Source organism: Sinohyriopsis cumingii, chromosome 9 (assembly GCF_028554795.1).
Source record: "Sinohyriopsis cumingii isolate HCF-2022 chromosome 9, ASM2855479v2, whole genome shotgun sequence".
NCBI classification, from domain to species: Eukaryota; Metazoa; Mollusca; class Bivalvia; order Unionida; family Unionidae; genus Sinohyriopsis; species Sinohyriopsis cumingii.
The window spans coordinates 70,786,516-70,807,235 of record NC_142969.1 but is presented as its reverse complement, the minus strand read 5'-3'; positions in this window follow the sequence as shown (position 1 = coordinate 70,807,235).

The following is a 20,720-nucleotide window of genomic DNA, read 5'->3' as shown; positions in this document are numbered from 1 at the left end:
GTTCAAGATTACGTTGACTAAAACAGTTGCAATAAATTGCCGTTTGGTTTCTCCTGATCATCCTAATGACATGTTGAAGATTTCTTACAGTGGATAGCTTTGAAGACAAATATATAGTTCATGATTACATTGCCTCTAGATTTTTTTTGCAATAAATATTTCCCACGTTTCCCGAACCCATGTGTTAGCACTTTTTAATGGTCATACTAATGTGTTCTTTGTGGTCGTGTTCTACAAGTGGTTTTAAAATGAGCCAGCAGAAACCAGACGGCCATCAAGGGCAACTGTTGTATTGGAAACAAATATAAACCCATCAGGAAGAAAGCCCTTATGCGTCAGCGGCGGAGAAAAGAAGTTGGTTTTTGAACATAGTCCAAATGTCTTTGAAACGCGATTTTAATACAAACTGCAGATTTCCCCTTTCTTCATAATTATCAAAATCTATGCATTTTGCATGTATAATAGGTAATGCTTCAGAATAAACAGATTCAAGTTAAAAGTACAGGGTTCTGCCACAAGTAAATAATAATAAATAATGCCAGTATTTGTTATAATGGAGGTTACATTATATATAACCTTATCTGCTGCAATGGATGTAGATAATATTTTTCTCGTTTCTTTGTACTCTATTTTAATGAGAGTAAATAGAACCATGTCTTTTCATAGGAAAGAATCAACTTCTTGGCATAGACACGGCTATGCAATATAAGGAGGATCACTGATATATTGTATTATGTTGTTTGGGTTTTCTGAATTAAACCGTAGAGAAGACCACATTTATCCAACTTTAAAGTCAGTAAAAACCTTACACCCACCCTCACCAGGAAGCACAACCTCTGCAGGGTCGATGTCGGTCTGGTTACAAATATAATATTAAATTTTACGGCAAGATTAAGAAAGTAAAAAAAATATTTGTATCTATGATTATAGATTTCTCGAGTGCTATATAATATTACTTTTTGTGTGATTTGCTTATTATTTTCTATTTACTTAAGGTTTGAAACACTTATTTAAATACTTATAAACATACCCTACCTAACTTTTAAGTTTGCTTGGATCAACAGTGACGTGCTGCAGATGGCACACCTCCAGATGACGACGTCGTCGACATAAATATTTAATATACAATATTAAAACAGAATAATTCAAAACCTAAAAATGAAACTTACCTAGGGTTTACAGCATTATGTAATATAGTCTATATACATACCAACTTATTTATTTCCCTTGGGAATATTATTGCATTACGTTTTGCTAGAGTCGGCAGTGGAGACAGTCTGTACTGCCTTCATTCGTTCTTGGTGAGATTTTAATTTCATAGAAGATCTTTTATGTCTTATTTTGAGAATAAGCCACACATTTTCAATAATTGTAAGACATGTGATCGTTTAGGCCTTTCAGTAGTGTTAATATTGTCAACCTGTTTCCAGGCACAAGAAAGTGCATTGTCCTTTTGCAAATATGAATTGCACATATGCAACATAATTTGCAGCGACACAACTAACATAAAGATTGAGCTTACTAATGTTCTTTCGATATAAAATATTTCCCTTAATTTCGACCAAAATATCCACTTCGTGATACTAATGTGTCCCCAATAGATGGCCCTTCCATTACATTATTTCCATGTAGGCGTATGCACTCGAGTTTGTAAGCTTCTTGGACGGTTCTCTATAATAACGGTTTTCACCAGAGATGATATGAAGTGTTTTAATTGCAAGTATCCAAAAGACGCTATTGAATTTAATGCTTATTTTATTTTTAGTACAGTAAGGAAGATGCAATTGCACTTGGAATATAGTCGAAATTACAGTACAGTTTCGAAATGTGTGATCAAGCTTGGGAACTCCTGACATGGCTCATGTAAGTCGGATTTGCAGAACTAAGGAAGTACATTTTGAGGAAATTCTAGATGTAAAACTGTAAGTATATTTTTTGCCATTCTTATTGTCAGCTAAAGGAGACAGTTTATCTTTATAGCTTGCATGTTATTTGTAGGTACCAAGCAAGTTTATGAAATCTGGTGTCTATCGCAAAATCTGAAACAATGAATCAAAACGTAGCAAAACAGTTGGTATGCTGCAGTCCACGAAACATCTGCTTTAGTTCATTCAGAAACAAATTTAATCAACCAAAATGTATTGCGCCTACTATGCGAATGTACATTATTTGTTTACAAAGTAGTTCATAATACACTGTTGGGCACACGTGTTCTGTGCGTGGGTGCAATATGAAGGTGTACAATATCGTAAAATATTGAACGATTCTGATAATGTAAAGTTAATGGAGAAAATACTGAGCATATAATAAAATTATTTTTTAAATGTTGTTGTAAGAGTGTATGAGTAAGTTTACAATCTATTGATTTTTTTTTCTTCTGTTGGTTTCAAGAAGTGACTGACATTTGTTTTCGTATCTATAGACTTAGGTCCTAGGAATTTACATTTGTATTGGTTATCCACCCTATTCACAGTGATACGTTATTTTTCCATCAAGTTTTAAAGATGCTTAACTATTTTATATTGGTATCAGTTTTGTTAGCAACAATGAATCCATAATCGTAGCAAACACCCTCTGTCTTCTGTTTGTAATTCAAATGGACTGAATAACAGATTGAAAAAGAAGATAGAAATGGTAATAACGTCTGATATGCTTATATTCGTCCAAAACATAATTATTTTTAATCGGGACAAATGTTCGATATCTCTTATTAAAATACACCGGTGAAAACTGAGTGTTTTTCTTTTGCAAGGTCTTACAAACTGTTCACTTCGTACAAACGTCTGATAGATGACGCGAGATATCAACTGGACACATAAAGTTCACTGATGCCAAAGGAGATCGCCAAGTTCTGACAGTCATTAATAAAAACAGATGAAATGTTGTGTCAGATTACGGATAATTGCAACCAATGTGCACGCAAAAAGTATCATTGCAGATGGTTAGAACCGACTGCATGATTAGGATTTGAACTAACACACAGTTATGGTAATAACAGAACAAATCGGATGAAGTGGGGCAAGCAAAAGAGACATCCGACGGCTCAGATATACATGAAATGAAAAAATGTTTTTCCATGAAACTATATTTTCCTACATTATTATTTCAAATAGTCAATGACAGAACAAACACACTTGCTGGTGTAAACAGTCTTCACCCACGCCGCTTCAATTTGATGTGTTTCCTGTACAATTTGCACAGATGAATCCAGTCCACAATCACAAACTTTCGTCGAATCGAAACAAAATACCAAAATCTATTAATTTCAGATCAAATGGAAAAGTTGTTGCAATGCGCATTCATTCACAATATGACTGCAAATTTCAATTTTAACTAGACACGCCATTTTCTTTCGAAAGTTATGTCGAGCGACCGGCCAAGTTCAAATTTATCTGAGTGGAGTTGTGTGTGCATTAATAATGGTATTGTGTAATGATAAATCTGCGCTTGTATATTTAGTTTGGAATGCGGCATACATTCATTTACGTTGTTTCTTGTAGTGTATCATGTTTATATCTGTTTATATTTTGGGTAGAATAAAAAATGAGCATATAATAAAAATGTTACTGCATTTTACTGGGAATATACGAACTAGTTGTATCGGATGGATATACTGCACTCCCAAGGTCGTGCAGTATTCCATCCAAAAAACTCGCTCATATTTTCCCATACAAGTGCAGTAACCTATAAGTATGGAATAAACCCAGAAAATACAAAATCACACACACACACACACACACACACACACACACACACACACACACACATCTATATATATATGTATGTATATGTATGTATATAGACCACGAAATAATTACAAACGGAGAATTGGTAACTCCAAGGCAGAGATAATTTACTTTCAAAAGATAGAGAATGAAACGGTTATGATATTGACATAAAATTGATGGAAATACATCTACAATCGATTTAATAGAGTTTCTGAGTTTGCCGTCAGAGTCGCTAAGGATTCATTTTATATTAATAAAAAAATACAGGATTGCTAGAACAACTATACATCGGCATTTATGCATCATGGGGTGAATGGAGAATAAAACAAGAATATATACTTAATTATTCTGAATCCTCCGACGTTGAAATTAAGGATATTTATTATCCAAAAAGTCAAATGCCATATTGTCATCAGCACCATCTTCATGAGATCATGTTACCAGAACTAAGATTTTGTTTATCTCAATGGACCTGGTGGTTGTGTTTAAATAGCTCGTGTGATTGAATTATTTCGCAATTTAATATTTCTTGATTGGTTAATGACACAAAATACTACTGTAATAATGTATGGCGATCATGGCCAACCACTGCCTTTTGTTGGTTTGTCTCCACATAAATGGCTGAAAAATTTTGCAGATTATTATGAAGAAATAATTGGTCATCATGTAGCACTTGTTCCAGAATTAAGAGAATTTAAGAAATTAATCAGACTACAAACGAACAAAAATCAGTGTGAAATATTGCGTGAAGTAATTTCAGAAACTACTATTAACAATTTGTGGAATTTATGGAGACCAAATGATTTAATAGTGGCAACTACATATATAGTTCGTGATAGACTTCTACAACAATTATTTCTGTTACAAAAATACATTTTTTTCAAATCTACCCGTACCTTGTGTTATCGACGAGCAGATACGCGACGACAGAATATCGCCGTTGATAAAATACAATCGAGAGGAAAAAAAAAACAAAACAGCAAAAGCAACAAGAAACCAGCGATGTAAAGCAAGCAGGATCGTTTCCGAGCTCTCCTTCCCACTACTGACAGCCAACCATTCAACTGTAGGGACCTTTATGGACCCACAGATTGAGGCCAAACTATCAGGGTTCCTTGAATCCATAAAAGCCTGGGGGAGGTGGCACCATCCCCTTCCCCAGGAACAACTAGCAGGCTGCGGTGCAGTCAGAAAAATGTGGCACATGCACAGTTGTGCGCACGCCACTATAATTAAATTCAACAACAAAATCAAATCGCCGTTGATATACCAGGATCGTCAGAGAAACAAAATCTTATATTAAATGATATTACTTTAGTTTATGTCAGTGTTGTTGAGAGCGCGTTAACTATGGGAAAAAGTCTATGGACGCTAGGATACGCAGTGAGAATGCATTCATCACAAGGATTTACCATCTCTGATAAAAATGTTTGGTTCGTCGATGATTGTATCGAATGGTCAAACTTAGTTTATCTCGCAGTGTCTCGAGTCAGAAGAATATCTCAGGTGCGGAGAATTGTCTTATACTTCAAAGACAATAATAACCAAATTCAGGAAGGCAACGATGATATAGGAAAAAAATAGTTATAAACAGTGACAAAAAAAAAATCATCGCGACTTTGATCTCGATGTTGAATTTATCATGACGCTGAAACAATAGGAAAAAAAAAACGATCGTGCAAGTTGTAACACAGTAATGTTTTCAAATAATGATCCAAGACAGTTTCTGTATATAGAATTAATAGCAGTCTTAGTCACACCGCGAGAATGTGATGCTGACCTGTCTTGAATGTAATTGACGTCGAGGTGCTAGTTTACAAAAGTGAATGCGTTGGTTATTGCGTGTCTTTAGGAATTACGTGTAATTGCTCACGTACAAAATCCACGATGAGGAGCAGTTGAATCTAATCTGTAGATTACAGGTCTCCCTGTAGAATCATGTGACTCAACAAACGGAATGATGAATTCAGGTTCCAAATTATGCTCTGTGATATGAAATGATATAGCATGAAATGAAATGATTGAATCCCAAAATTGAAATCATGAATTCAGATTTCAAATGATGTAGCGTTTTATAAAATGATTCAAAAAACAAAACGGGATGATGATATTTGCTTCCAATTGACGTGTTATTCAATAAAATGATGCTGTTTAAAATGAAATTATTTATTCAACAAGTGAAATCATGAATTTGAATTCTAAATGATCTCGTATTAAATGATTTAAACAACAAAAGGGATTAATGGATTCTTCATTTTACATTACATCACTTCATTTAATACCAGCTCATTTGGAACGTATATTCCTCATTCGGTTTTGTTCATTAAATCATTTCATGTGACACCAAATCATCTGTAATATAGATTTTTTATTTCATTTCTTGGGTAAAATCATTTGATTTCGTTCTACATCATTTGATTAATGCAATTTTGGCGGTGTCGGTTGCTGATAGATTTCGTTGTGCTTTATTAATAAAACGTCAGACACCTGACAAATATCTGTTAACATGAAATCACCTTATCGATAATATAAATTAACACAAGGTGCACAAGCGTACCCCGAACCATCCGCTCGATTCGACTTTTCTCAAGCATATTTTATCGCTTTAGAATCGCAATGAGACTGAAAAACTAAAAACATCCATTCAAACGACATTACCGTACTAAGGCATAACTCTCGAACGACCATCGCATGAAACAAATTTAGCCGATATTTTCACCATTGCGGTCACAAACCCTTTTACCTGACTCCATCAGGAGGAAGTTGCCCATTTTAGTACGGGTTGAATAACATCATGAAAGATTATAATTCATCGTGCCTATAGTCATTATATAGTTTCCGTTTGTATTTCAAATAAAAATATCTTAGTCACAAAAATTTCTCGAAAACAATTAAAAATAAGTTCAATACAATTCAAATAGTAGTATTGAATCAATAAAATTCTAAGGCGTGCGTGCTAGCTTTATACAGGGTAAGTATTCTATGAATCACATTCATATTCGCGTGCCATTCTTGATTTTCTGTGTTATCAATTTCAGCTTAGATCAACCTTGTCTAACATGAATAAGATTCACAGAAATGAAGAATACATGTACTCTTACTATAGTGCTCACCATTGTATTATCAGCAGAGAGGTTAAACAGACCACTTACTCGAAGGTCCATTTTTAAAAGAAAACAAGCCTCTAACTGAAACCAAGAGTTTCTCTAACTGGGTTAGTTTATTTTGTTACTCTATCTTTGTCGTTTTTTTTAAAAAAAATTAATTTTGTTTACCACCGTCATACTTATTTGTGGTCGGAATAGCTTATATAAACAGATGCAATAACGATTTAAAAATGAAGACAGCGGAAGACTATAAACGTTCACCGAACGCGATGCGATTTAGAGTTTGGTGTGCCACATGGAATTAAAAGGATACATCTAATTAGAAAATATTTTCATAACTTTCATTAAAAGCAAACAGTATTACCAGTTTTAATTTCATTGTAGACTCGGATATAGAGAATCTAGCACTAAGTGAGGGAACTGAGAAAGCTAGTATCATAATTTGCATTGAAATTGATGCAAGTAATATTAGGTTTTCGGAAATAATGAGATTGTTCAAAGAGGATATCAATAAAACCAAAACGAACTTGAATGGCACTGCCAAACTTCTAATTTTATGTGTAGTTCATGATAATATTTGCATCTCTATTATATAAAGGATCAATACCAATCATTCTGACATTTACAGTAAGAAACTATTTGACATAAGCATTGGTCCAAACACGACAAAAAATCAAGAAACTTTGCGAAAAAATAAAACAATATCAGAATCACCGAGTAGTGTGTGGTAACTTCTATATAATCTTCCTCTCATATGTTGGTATCTATCACTATGCAGTTTGACGTAATATATTTTAATCAACATTCAACTTGTAGTGGCACTTAATTAGTGTCCAAAGTTTGTGTCTTGCATTTAATATCACTTGTTAATGACATTTTTAGTTTGTATTACGTCTTACCCGTTCCTAGTCATAGTTCTGCATCTGTATTTTTGTCTTGGTTATTGAAATGTTTAAGACAAATTCAGTTTAACTTACACTGAAGCAAATTATTTATTTTACTTGTGTATTATACACAATACAGAATCCAACTTTCTCTCTTAATGTCATACAAAGCTAAATGAAACTATAGTTATAGTCTTTTTCGGTGTCTGTGTAAATGTTTTATTGATTCGTAAGTCTTACGGCAATATTTACTTAGCTATAATGCCAATAAGATTTCATTATATCTGCACATCTATTTAAGCTTTTTGTTTCTGTATCTTTTCTAGCAATTGATATTTTACTGTTACATTTGTATAAGGATCTAACAATGCAATTAACTCGAAAAAAACATTGTACGATACACATTATTTTCTTTTCTAAAATACTTCTTTTATCATGTTGTCAATGTGTATGTCATTTCTTTCATCATTATGCATAATTAACATTATATCTCACCTGCTCAAAACATATTCATCCATTTATCCCATGCCCGATCATAAATAGTTTTAAATATTCGAAGGAGACAAAATGGGGAATTATGGCTAGAACTGACAATTATACTACATTAATGAATCCATATAACAGATTAGTACGTTGTTTTTTAATTAATTTTTCCAAGGATGCATTTGAATTTCAAAGGACGAAAACATGATAGTGTCAGCCACTTTTATTGGAGTTGGTTTAATTTTGTCCATTTATCAGTGTACAACCGTGGACTCTTCGGAACGTAACTTTAGCGAATGGACCATGCTTACCCCTAATCATAGAACTAGCTACAATTCTGTAGTGCGAGTAAGGAAACTGCAGTCGTATCAGCCAGTTAAAATGCATATAAATCAAATTCATCCAGTTATTGGATTTTGCCATACACCTTGGTTTGCTTTTTATCACCTTATGTCCAGATAAATAGGTGAACGGATCCTAAAAATGACTTTGAGAAAGACTTCATCAAGATCATACAAATTCTATACTTGGCATCACGAAGGTGAATTTTCTAAAGCGAATTCGAATTCGACGATGTGCAGGATCTTGACATGTTCTAGATTCAAAGGCCACTGACCCTGTATTTGAATCAATGGAAATCTTTGATGACACTTTGCTTTACATAACATAAAATTTAAACAGAAACCGAATAAAACCAATATGCCCGTTAGCGCGTCAGAACTGAACCTGTCGCATGTGTAATTTTTAATTTTGCAAAATAAAACATTTTTAACTCTTAAAGGCGAATGTGACAACAGCGAGAATACGAAAACTCATCCTACGATTAATAATACCTACAAGAATATCGTAAACCTTTCGAGGAATAATAAGGACTGTTCCCGAAAATGAACTCTATTGTCGAGGAACCAAAGAACATATAAAAAAGGAGAAAGGAGTCTTTCGTGTGAGTACGCGATGGATCTTTGGAATGCGATCAATGTGGAATATTTTTGCAAGTGATGTAAATTGACACACGGCAAACACAACTCGGTCGCCGAATCTTGAGCATGAGAGCATATGGATGAACCAATGTGAGTTTGAAACGAAACGATGGAACCTCGCGATTGTCAATCAAATTATGATATAATAATGCTGGCAGTTCTGTATTCACAGGAAAGACTTACAAATCCACTAATACTAATGTTCCGCTAGACCGGAAACGCCAAATTTTAGCCTACTCGTTATTCTGGAAAATCATTCCACTCTGAAATTGTAAAGACATTGTTGGAACATGTCGGTCAATAGTGCCAAGTTGAACAGGTTAAAATATATTTATGAAAACCATAATATAAAATAATGGCTCAATTGAAAGATATATCAGTTCACCATGGACACAGTGCAAAATCGAAACAAGTAAATTTATCAATACTACTTGTGCGAGGGTATGAATCACAAAACGGAGGAGCCGGTAGTAATACATTTTCAAGACGCATCTCGGTAATGTCTTCTGTGTATTGCATTCTTGGAAGTCCAAATAAACGTATTTAGGAGACAATACAGTTGCATACGGAGCCAACGATAACGTAGAATTTGTTAATAACCCTGTGGTGACATTGTTTAGCAGTGGATGTTACTTCATCAAAGGAAAGAAAATCAAATCAATTATTGACAATGTTGACGTTGTTACAACAATATTTAAACACACATGTTACAACGATGTCTCTCTGATGGCCCGTCTGTAATGCACATCAAAGGCACAATCGATTAAATCACATAACTTGGACACAGAAGATTACGCGGTTACCGTAGAAAGACCTAATTTTAGTGGCACGTTTGCAGAGCTTAACATGCTCGGTTGCGTTTTCCTGCACGATTGTAATCTCAGAGATATTTCGCAGTTGTAGACACCTTCCAAAGGTTAGTTTTTGGGGTAGAGGACAAAGTAACGTTAAGCAGGAAGGGAAATGCCAATTATGTAATTTGGAGTGATGCTGTCACCGTCACAACGAGGTAAAACATACAATATTTAAATATACTGTTTGCATGTCATCAATACGTCAATCAGCGGGTACGGATGCACGTTTGACATCATTTATGGGGTTTGGCGGAATATTTATAATTTCGTTTCTGGCAAAGAACGCATATTCACATCAAGTAGACGGTCAAGGAAAATTATCATGGCAATTACGTATTGACATATAAAACTCCAAATATCACCTTTATGTATAAATGTCACCATTCTTCTAATCTAACTAAAGTTTGGAAGGAGAGTAATTACTTCTTAAATATCGTATTTGACATATACCCTTCTTGGAAATAATCAGTTTGCAGTTTATAATTAGGAGGTACCACCACTTAAATCCAATCACCGATGTCGCTAGTAATTCCATTCTTTTCTTTTTTGGGAGTGATCCAAAAGTGCCGATGCAATACGTTTGACAAATTCCGTTAGTTTATCATCAAAATAAAACCCAGTATTACACGTCGCAGAGAAATTTACTCTAGAAAAATATGGACAGGTCCACTTTCTGAGTGGATCTGAGACTGAAAAAGCGCGCATCATATTAAAATAAGACTCAGTTGATTTCTGGTGATCGGCTTTGATGCCTGAATGAGACAGAATTTGAGCTGAAGTTTGGCTACCTGTTACGGATTTCTATATTAATTGGTAGACATGCGACACCTGCATTTAAAAAAAATATTGTATGTCAGTGCTTGCCGATAGGAAAAACTACTCGTAAAGCTTAAGGCCTGTACTGCAATTTTGAAGTTCCAATGCCGCAGTTACGTACAAAAGTCTTATATGCCGAATCGACTAAATAATTCTGAATCTATACAGATACTGTTCCTAAACAACTTCTGATTCCCTTAAAACCAGATAATACTGACGTTTTGTCACATTATGAGCCTGTTAATTTCTCCCTCCAGCTTAGAAACTTGCCATTTTTCATATATGTATGAATAAATCTGATGTAAAGCGGCGACATCAGTGAGTGAATCAATTTCTTTCGAAATCTGGAAAATAACATATGATGACGTCACTGTTTTAAACATAAAGAGAAACACCAAGACATTTTCAGATATGCAGTACCATAACCAATTGTTGCCGGAAATAAGCACATGGCTAATGGACTCAAAATCTTCGAGTTCATGTTTAAAATTAGACATTTCATTAGATAGAAGTAAGGGTGCAGAACTTGCGGATTGGGTTGTGAATCGGGCGACCAGTAATGCTAACACTGATATCAATTATTTTCCACGTGTCAGTAAATATCTGCTTCAAGAAGTCTAACCGTACGCTCAGATTATTCTAATATAATTTACGAATAGGCCAAAAATACATATAATCTTTAAACCACCCTAACGTACCAATACGAACTCTACCAGATCTTGAAATCATTGCATTAGCACCTGAAAACGCTTAGCTGATGTTTGAGCCACCAGGCATACAAAAATGCTCAGAAATGGTTTCTACAACGAGAAAGTCGATTTCGCCGCTGAATAGAGTGCAAGTTCATTATCTTGAATCAACATGGATTCAGCCAAAGTGAGTAAAATTTCGACTTTTAATAATATACTTGTTCAGAAAGCAGTCTCTAGTCGAAGACGAGAAACATCGTTTCAATCATTAGACATTGTTGTAATCACCACCACTATGGCGCTAGGCACCGAAAACGTACAATCACCAGAAACTTATATATTCCTCAGAGATTTTATATAATGGTATGACAGCTATATAAATAAACTTAAATAATCTTATTTGCTTAGAAGTAAGTGCGGGTGTTGTACCCAATCATGGACGGCATACAGAGCAGTTATTCTACATGTGATCATGTTATTTATAGAAGAAGAAAAAACAAAACACATGTTCACTGTTACCGACTGGATAATATAATTAAAAAAAGCAGCTAGCGCGAATAAAAACATATAAAAAGCGGTGAAATACAAACGGTTTGTGTCATCATATAAAATATGTGCGGAATCTGAAAAGCAGTAACCTTTGTATAATGTGGTGTGAATAAGCCACATTTGTCACGCGTATGAGTTTCGAGTGATTAATATTAGAAATTGTATAATACCAGTTTTGTTGGTTACTGACCCAGATCACAGTCATTTACACCATAATACAAATTTCTTTCTTGGGCGCCTTTTCGTAACTTTCACAGATTACAATACGCGAGTTGTTTTTCATACATTGTTATGTGAGGACAAACTAATGTGGGGTATTACTTTATATCATTCGATCAGTAACAATAATCCCAAGGAAAAAAAAAACAATGTTCTAACTCATTTGCTATTTCTGTTCAGTGTGATTTGTGATGTGATTTTGATTTTTAATGAGCTTTAACGATTTTACAGTCATATCGCTACGATGTATGCAGTGTGGCAGCTTATAGTGATGTCTAGCACGGGGCATCATGCCGCAGACATGTAGCATGATGTCTCACCCAGTCACATTATCCTGACACCGGGCCGACCAGTCCTAACACTAACCTCTTAATGCTGAGCGCCAAGCGAGGCAGCTGTTAGTACCATTTGTGTAAGTCTTTGGTATGACTCGGCCGAGGATCGAACTCACGACCTCCCGCATCCGAGGCGGACGCTCTAACGACTACTAGGCCACAGGAGCGGTTCTACTTCTGTTCAAGTGATGCTATAGACAATGTTCCATGAAAAGAATATAGTGGAAATCGATATCGCTTCATTACCAGGACGGTGCGGGTGTTGAAATTTTTACATATTTTTCACGGTTTAGTTTACTTATTGGACCACACTTTTAATGACTGTTAACGGTGAACCAAATTAAATTTAGTTTTTAGTATGTAGAATATTATCAAAGTGTTGATACAAAAATCAATTTTCTGATTTGTAACATTTCTTCAAATGATTTTGACCTACATGAAAAGTGCGGTCACCTCCAATTAGGAAAGGGAGTACTTGATGCAGGAAACAATTAAGATGATTCCTATTTTCTATCAATACAACCAAATAGTACATGCATCAACTATTCAGACTGGTTTACTTGTGTTTGCATGTTATCTATACAGGCAAATTAAAACGCATGATCATGATGTGGTCGGAATACATTTGAATGAAGCTATAAAGGTCATTGGATGTCATTAAAGGCAAGCTCATATTATAGATATTGCTGACAGTCTTTAAAGGCAAACATTTTATAATCCGTTCATCTATCCATACATACATACACACAAGCATATCTCAACGTCCCTTTTTTATTTCACGTCTCTCGGTTCATTAATAAATTCATCAATTCATCGATCCTTCCATAAATATATGTTCACATTCATATATGTATATATTTCTGTATATGCACACGAGGTTCACACATTTACAATAAAAACCATCAAAGTAAAATTATGGTTTTTATTCTCCATATTTCTCATAAACTTAGATCGATATGTTTCCCACAATTTCTGCAGTTATTGGGTATCGCTATAGAGAAAGTCGTTCATGAGACTGGAATTATAAATCTCGATAACAGCACTGGATCAGGTACGCATTGGGTTGCTTATGCTATTAACCTACGTGAAATTATTTACGCCGACTCATACGGGTTGGCGCCGCCACAAGAGTTTTTAAATTATGTATCGCAGTTAAATACTCCAACGTGGTATTCTACGTTACCATCACAGACACTAACCGATCCTCCGAAATGTGGTCATGAAGCAATAAATGTACTTGCAGCGATATATAATTCAAATAAACCCTATCATAAAACAGTCCACGAGTACACGTCAAATAAATTAAATCAATCAAATATAAATAATGGTTAAGATTTATGGTAGATCTTTGATATCACTTATGTTAAAAAAATCTCCCGTTGGTGTTGATTTATCTAACTATGCAACAAAAATGATGTTAATAATCTTTTATCAATTGGGTATTTTACGCGCAGAATATGATCTACATATAATCACATTTCCAAACTTCAGAAAAAACACTTTGAGATCAAACAAAGCAGCTGAGGAATTCTTTGGAAACTCTTTTATATTTAGTATAAAACTTGCAGAAATTAAAAAAATCTCTGAAGATATTGCTAATACAGTTCGCGTGGTATTATATTCATCTACAACATGGACAAAAACAGATAACACAATAAAATATACTCCAGCAATTACTAGCATATATAAATTATCAATAATTAGCAGAATGAAATTTAAAATAATCAAAGTTGGATTACCACCAATTGAGTCTTTTTACCCGGTAACCACTGAATTACAAAAAGATGTTGAAGCAGTATTTGTATTACAATCATATGACAATACTTTACCTAGAGCATCTTACTCATACATGATAGAATTTGTTGGTAAAACATCTTAACATTTAATTGGATACAAAAAGTATAATGAGCGCATCCAAGTACAGATATAATCAAGCGCATGCATGGCAAACGTCGTTGAAGAGCATCATTGATATATATCAGGCAAAAAATAAAAAAATATCAGCGCAGATAGGTTATCATTGATGTTGGTGTCTGCTCTGCCATGGCGACCGTTGCTGATGCAGGAATAATATTATCTGCGATGACGATGATGGTGCCAATAACAGTTACCATTGTTGTTTCTGTGACCATTACGTTGGCTGGTGTATTTAGTATTATAACAAAAAAAAAATATCTTCATGCACCGGTGCAAAAGTAACCGAGTTCACGGCTAAGTTAAACACAGCAACAGCAGCATATTCAAAGTTATCTTCGTTGTTAAGAGAGAGTCTCAATAATGGTATTATATCTGACGCAGAGTTCTCGTTGATGACCAAGATTTACAATCAAACGATTAAAGACACGAATATAAATAATGACAGAGTTGCTGCAGCAGATTGCGGTCAACACGATCCCACAAACAACAACGATGACATCGGTGAGCTTAACTAATCCTGAGTTTAGTAATTTTCCAACAGCTATTTCTATTAATGAAATCGCACTAGCACAATTACGAGTCTACCACAGCTGACCAAATATTAGATCAAAATCATTTGGTGGATTACAATCAAATAATTCCTTTGTTTTTGCTAATAAAAATAAGCCAGACAGAACGCCGGATCGGAGCGTAGTTGGATTACCAACCGGTACATATCAGATTGAGCAAATCAATGATGACCTAACACACAGAATAAAAAATATAACAGGAGAAGATCCTGGAATAAAAATATCCGCACATAAGCCAAAGTTATCGTCGATCATCGAGGTCAGTTCAAATTACATCATAGATATTTATGCTTGTTTAATAAGAACAGTACTAGGATGGTCTGAGGATCAACCACCGCAACCGCCACCACCACCAGAACCCCAAAAATCTGATTATACCACAGACAGAAAATCGTATCATTATATTAGAGGTTACGAATCAATGTTAGCTGGCATAGTGGCATCAAGAAATATTGATTTTATCTTCACAAAAAAGGATGACATGATGTGGACGTTTAGTTGGTCGTCATCACATATTACGTTTTGTCTAAGATTAATGAATTATCAAAATTTTATAGTCTGGTTTATGAAGAACAATTACAGTGATTACAGTAATATTTTCAGTATCGTATTTTTGATGTATCAAGTTCATGTAGCGAGATCATTAAATACGTAGAAATGTTAAATCAAATCATGTACAATATGAAATATGTACACGAGAAAATAATTCAAGCAATAATAGATGAAAAAACAGATAATAAACAAAATTGTTTTAGACACATATTCGTTGACCGAGGAGATGTTACCAAATTTTAGATTTCCAAGTTATAACGTACCAGAATTGAAAAAATCTCTTGATGACACCGTTGATGAATTATTTTCTAAGTTACATGACGTATGGAGAAAACAATTACCACCAGCATCTATTCTTAAACGTGATAACGCTTCCGATGGTACCGGACGGCATATGTCACCTGAAATAGTAAATATAACTAATGTTGTCGCAGTTAATCTCAATTGTGATATCGTCGAAAACAGCTACAGCGCCGATGCGTCAGTGTCGGATCAAGCTCATCAAGGATTTGTTCTTTATTCGTTTTCACCGAAAGAACAACCAGGATTTTAATCATACAAGAACCAATTATTCCGATTTATCTTCGATGTCATAATAATTTATTATCGCAAGTAAATTTTTGACTGACGGATCAATCTGGAAATCTACTCGATCTGCGTGGTGAGACCCGAAATATAAATTTATTACTAGATCTTGATTCTTGCATGAAGGAAGTGTCATTTTCTTAATAAATAATATTATTTATGACACTTCCTTCATCATGGGTATGGGGAAACTTCCTGAAAACATATATATATATATATATGAATTCTGGAAGTTGCACCAACCATCATAGTTGTACACGTAAAACAAATAACACAAAAAGATAGGTAAAAACTTGGTAAAATGACAACAAAAAATATTTTTTTAAAATTTTAGATATATTTTTTTAATACTGATTTTCACTATTAGTTTTCTTAGTTGTCATGCACAAGTTTTAATTAATTTTCTAGACTCGTATTCCTCAGATAATGCTCATCGGATCTTTTCAACAGCACACGCTAACGGGTAAACTCTTTTATCTGTGTTTCATCAATATTAACAAGTGATTGGTACATCGCAGACTGAATTATTTTATGAATCTGTACTCGGACGATAAAGTATATCTACCTTCTTGCTTGCTCTGTGCTAATGTTTCAAAATCTGTAATGATTTTGTCAGCGTCTAATTCATCTGATAATGGTATTTCTTTGATTTTTAATACGTCAATGGATTTAATTATGTCCTTAATGTTTTCTTCATTCATGATATATTATTTCTAAATAAATTATTTATCTAATATTAATGGATAATGACGAAATTTAATCCATTCTCCAAATCTATATGAAAAAGTTGATTTTTGTATTTTATTTCTAACTCTGTATATTGAAGCTGGATTGATACCAAAATATTTACTAGCAGAATATATTGACTGAAAATATAATTCTTCGCCAATCTCTATACTAATTGATTTAGCTGATTTAGATCTTTTGTATACAACAGTATTTCCTTTTGCAGAGTTCTCACAGGGTGTAATCGCTTGAAGATTATCTATGGAATTATTAAGTGTATCTCCATCAATATGATCAATTACTAAACCGTTTTTGATTGGTCCATGAAAACATTCATAAATAAATCGATGGTTAAGATAATCTTTTCTTGGATGACATCCGGTTCTAAAATGAAGACAACCGAATTTATTGACGCTAACAACTTTATTATTTTTTTGATTTAGCGTGTCTAACTACACCGTCACAGGATGCTTCGTAGTTATTGATGATTGGATGCTTCTTGAATATTGTATCCATATACAAATTATCATTTGTCTAAATCAAAGTTCGTATGAAAACCTATTTAAATAATCCTCTTCACGCCTGATAGCGATATCACTATCAGAAGATTTTTCATCATAATGTCTCTTAAGCTCTCGGTATCTTTTTCCATCACATTTTGAACAAATACGAGCTTTTCCTCGTATTCCTACGTTGCATCTGATACATCTAGTTGGTCCAACATCACCTCGTCGGATGTAGGCTAAATGTATTCCACAAAATTCTCCTCGACATGATCTGTTACAGCAAGTAAACGAACCAACCATTAGCCATTTGCATTGATTCCTTATTTATTTACATACTTGTCTAAAATATAATATGAGTTTATTTGATCTTGATGACATTGAATATGATACACCTGAAGTGAATCAGGCGAAAAAAGAATTTTACGACGATGGGGCAACTCATGTGTGGTCGACGTGGAAAACAACTGATATAGATAATACCATGAATGATACATAAAATAATTAGTTTACTTGGTGATAATAAATTTATATTCAGAATAAAATTTATTGTAAATAATGAAAATGACGCGTCACTGTAAGTAATATTTCTCGACCTGGACTACTAACCGGCATAGATAAACCGTATTATTCATGAGCATATCCTGTTACAGCAGTTGTTTATGGTATTTATAGACTAAATAAACCAGCCGTTGAGAATCTCGCTAAGATGATAATGTCGGTGAAAATAAACTGTGTGGCTGAGACAGTAATATAACACTTTACAAATGCAAAACGTGGAAATGGTTTAACAGATTTACGAAGAGAAAAATAAATATTTGGGCTGAATCAGTTGCTGATGGTGCATCAATAAGTGATGTCGCTGCGTTATCAGCAAAATTAAAATTTCCCATACTGGTAAAAACGCTATCGGGTGAAATTTTATATTCAACTGCGTATAAATCCAAAGGAACACCTATTGAGATAATTGACCATAATTCTCATGCGTGGACTAGATCGGTAATAATTTTTCCAAGAGATCGTAATATTAAATTCTATCCAGCAGAGAATTCTACGGTAGAAAATTCCACAGTAGAAAATTCTACGGTAAAACATTCCAGAGAAATGTTTGATTTTATTTATAAAATAAGTAAATTCGATCCAGTGTCTGTCTGGTTGTTTTCCAGCGATGAGAAATACCATCAATTCGTGCGACCCAACGGAGATATGTACAAAAGTGAATCATTACATAATTCAATGATAACGATAGCAGAAAAATATTCAACAAATAAAGATTTACTTGTTAACTGTTTCACTATTTTACCTGTTGGTGCACATGCAGCAAGAAAAAAATTAATGGAAACCGATGCGACGAGAATTTTTTAAAGATATACAACAAAGTTGCATCGAATATGGCCATGGTGGATTGTGTAATACTGAATACAATTACGCTAATATGATATCATTCGACATGTTTGCGTGTTATCCAGGAAGTGTTTTAGGATTAGGTGAATGCCCTAAATATTTTGCTCAGTTTGGTCATCCTACTGACGAAATGACTCGTGTATCAATCAACGGTTCGTTACCAGAATTTCCATTAACAGGATTCGCTCGAGTTGTATCGTTTAAACTCGCTAATGATTTACATAAAATATGTTATGTCTGGTTTGGTAAACATTTTTCAGAACAAAGATGGGCTCCAATAGCGTTACTGAGATACATGTTAGATTCAGCAATGTTAACGTCACTAACAGTCAGTGAAGCAATTATATCATATAAAAAACAAACTGAGGTTTGGTTACCAACTGAACACGACGATGCAAAAGATTTAGGTATAAAAATAATTGGTAAATTTACTCAAGGTGGTGCATATGATCATCAGCGACACCATTGTAGATTAGTCATGGACGAAGCCGAATTAGATTTTATAATTACTGATACCACCCGAAAAGGTATTTTTTGTGACAGAGAAAATATTTATTTATCTGATGGAACAAAATTGGGTACCGTGGTTAGTTATCTCGAAGGAGAATCACCACAGTACACTCATTTGAGATCATCGATGTTAGCGTATGCGAGTATAAATTTATTATCGATGATAAATAAATTTCTCAGCGACGCAGTTAGAGTAGCAACCGATTCGTTCTACATTGATAGAAAACATTTATCGACGCTAGAAAAAAATTAACAGGAGATGGTTCATGGGGTACATGGAGAGAAAAATATGAGAATATTTTATATTACTGTGAAAACGCTGATGTATCAGCTGAAAATAAATACTACTCCGATAGCGTATTAGAAATCTCAGCGGCATCGTCTATGTATGATCCTATCTCGATATATAAAACAGTTTACGTAAACGGACCGGGTGGATCAGGAAAAACGACGCGAATTATATAATTATTTAAAAACTCTAACGTGATCGTATTAACGCCAACACACCGGTTAGCGCGAGAGATGAGGTAGCGTGGTATTAATTCTAGTACGTATCACAGTTTTTTCAAATATAACGGTGGTGCATGGAATCCTTCGAGAATGGGAGAAAAATACATAAATAAAGTTATTATCTGGGATGAGATTTGTACTGTCTTTGTTGGAGTACTAAAAATGTTCTTGGATTCGTTATTAACAAAAAATACCGCCGTGATAATGTGTGGTGATCACGGCCAACCAAATCCTATTGATGGAGTATCCCCTCAGGAGTGGATGAAAAATTTTGCTCATTATTATGAAGAAGTTAATACCGATTACAGATCACTCGATGGTCGGTTAAGTGAATTTAAAAAAACTAATTCGATTACAATCAAATAAAATTCAGTGTATTGTAATGCGAGAAATAATTCCAGAAACATCAATGAAAGATTTTTTATCAGCGTGGAGGCCAAATGATCTAATAGTCGCTAGCAGAAAAATAATTCGACATGTACTTCAACAGAAATTATTTAAATTACATCAAGAAAAATTTCCATTATTACCAGTGCCGTTATGTTATAGACCAGCTGATACCCACCACCAAAATATGATGTACCTGGTAAAGGAAAACATAATCTTGTTTTAAATGATATTATCACAGTTGATATTAATTTCGTTGAAGACGCACTAAACGCAGAAAAATCTCCGTTGAACACTAGGATATGCTATGACGATTCACTTTTCGCAGGGATTAACTATAGCTGATACTCGTGTCTGGATTATTGATGATTACATAGAATGGTCTAACTTTGTTTACTTAGCTGTGTCTAGGG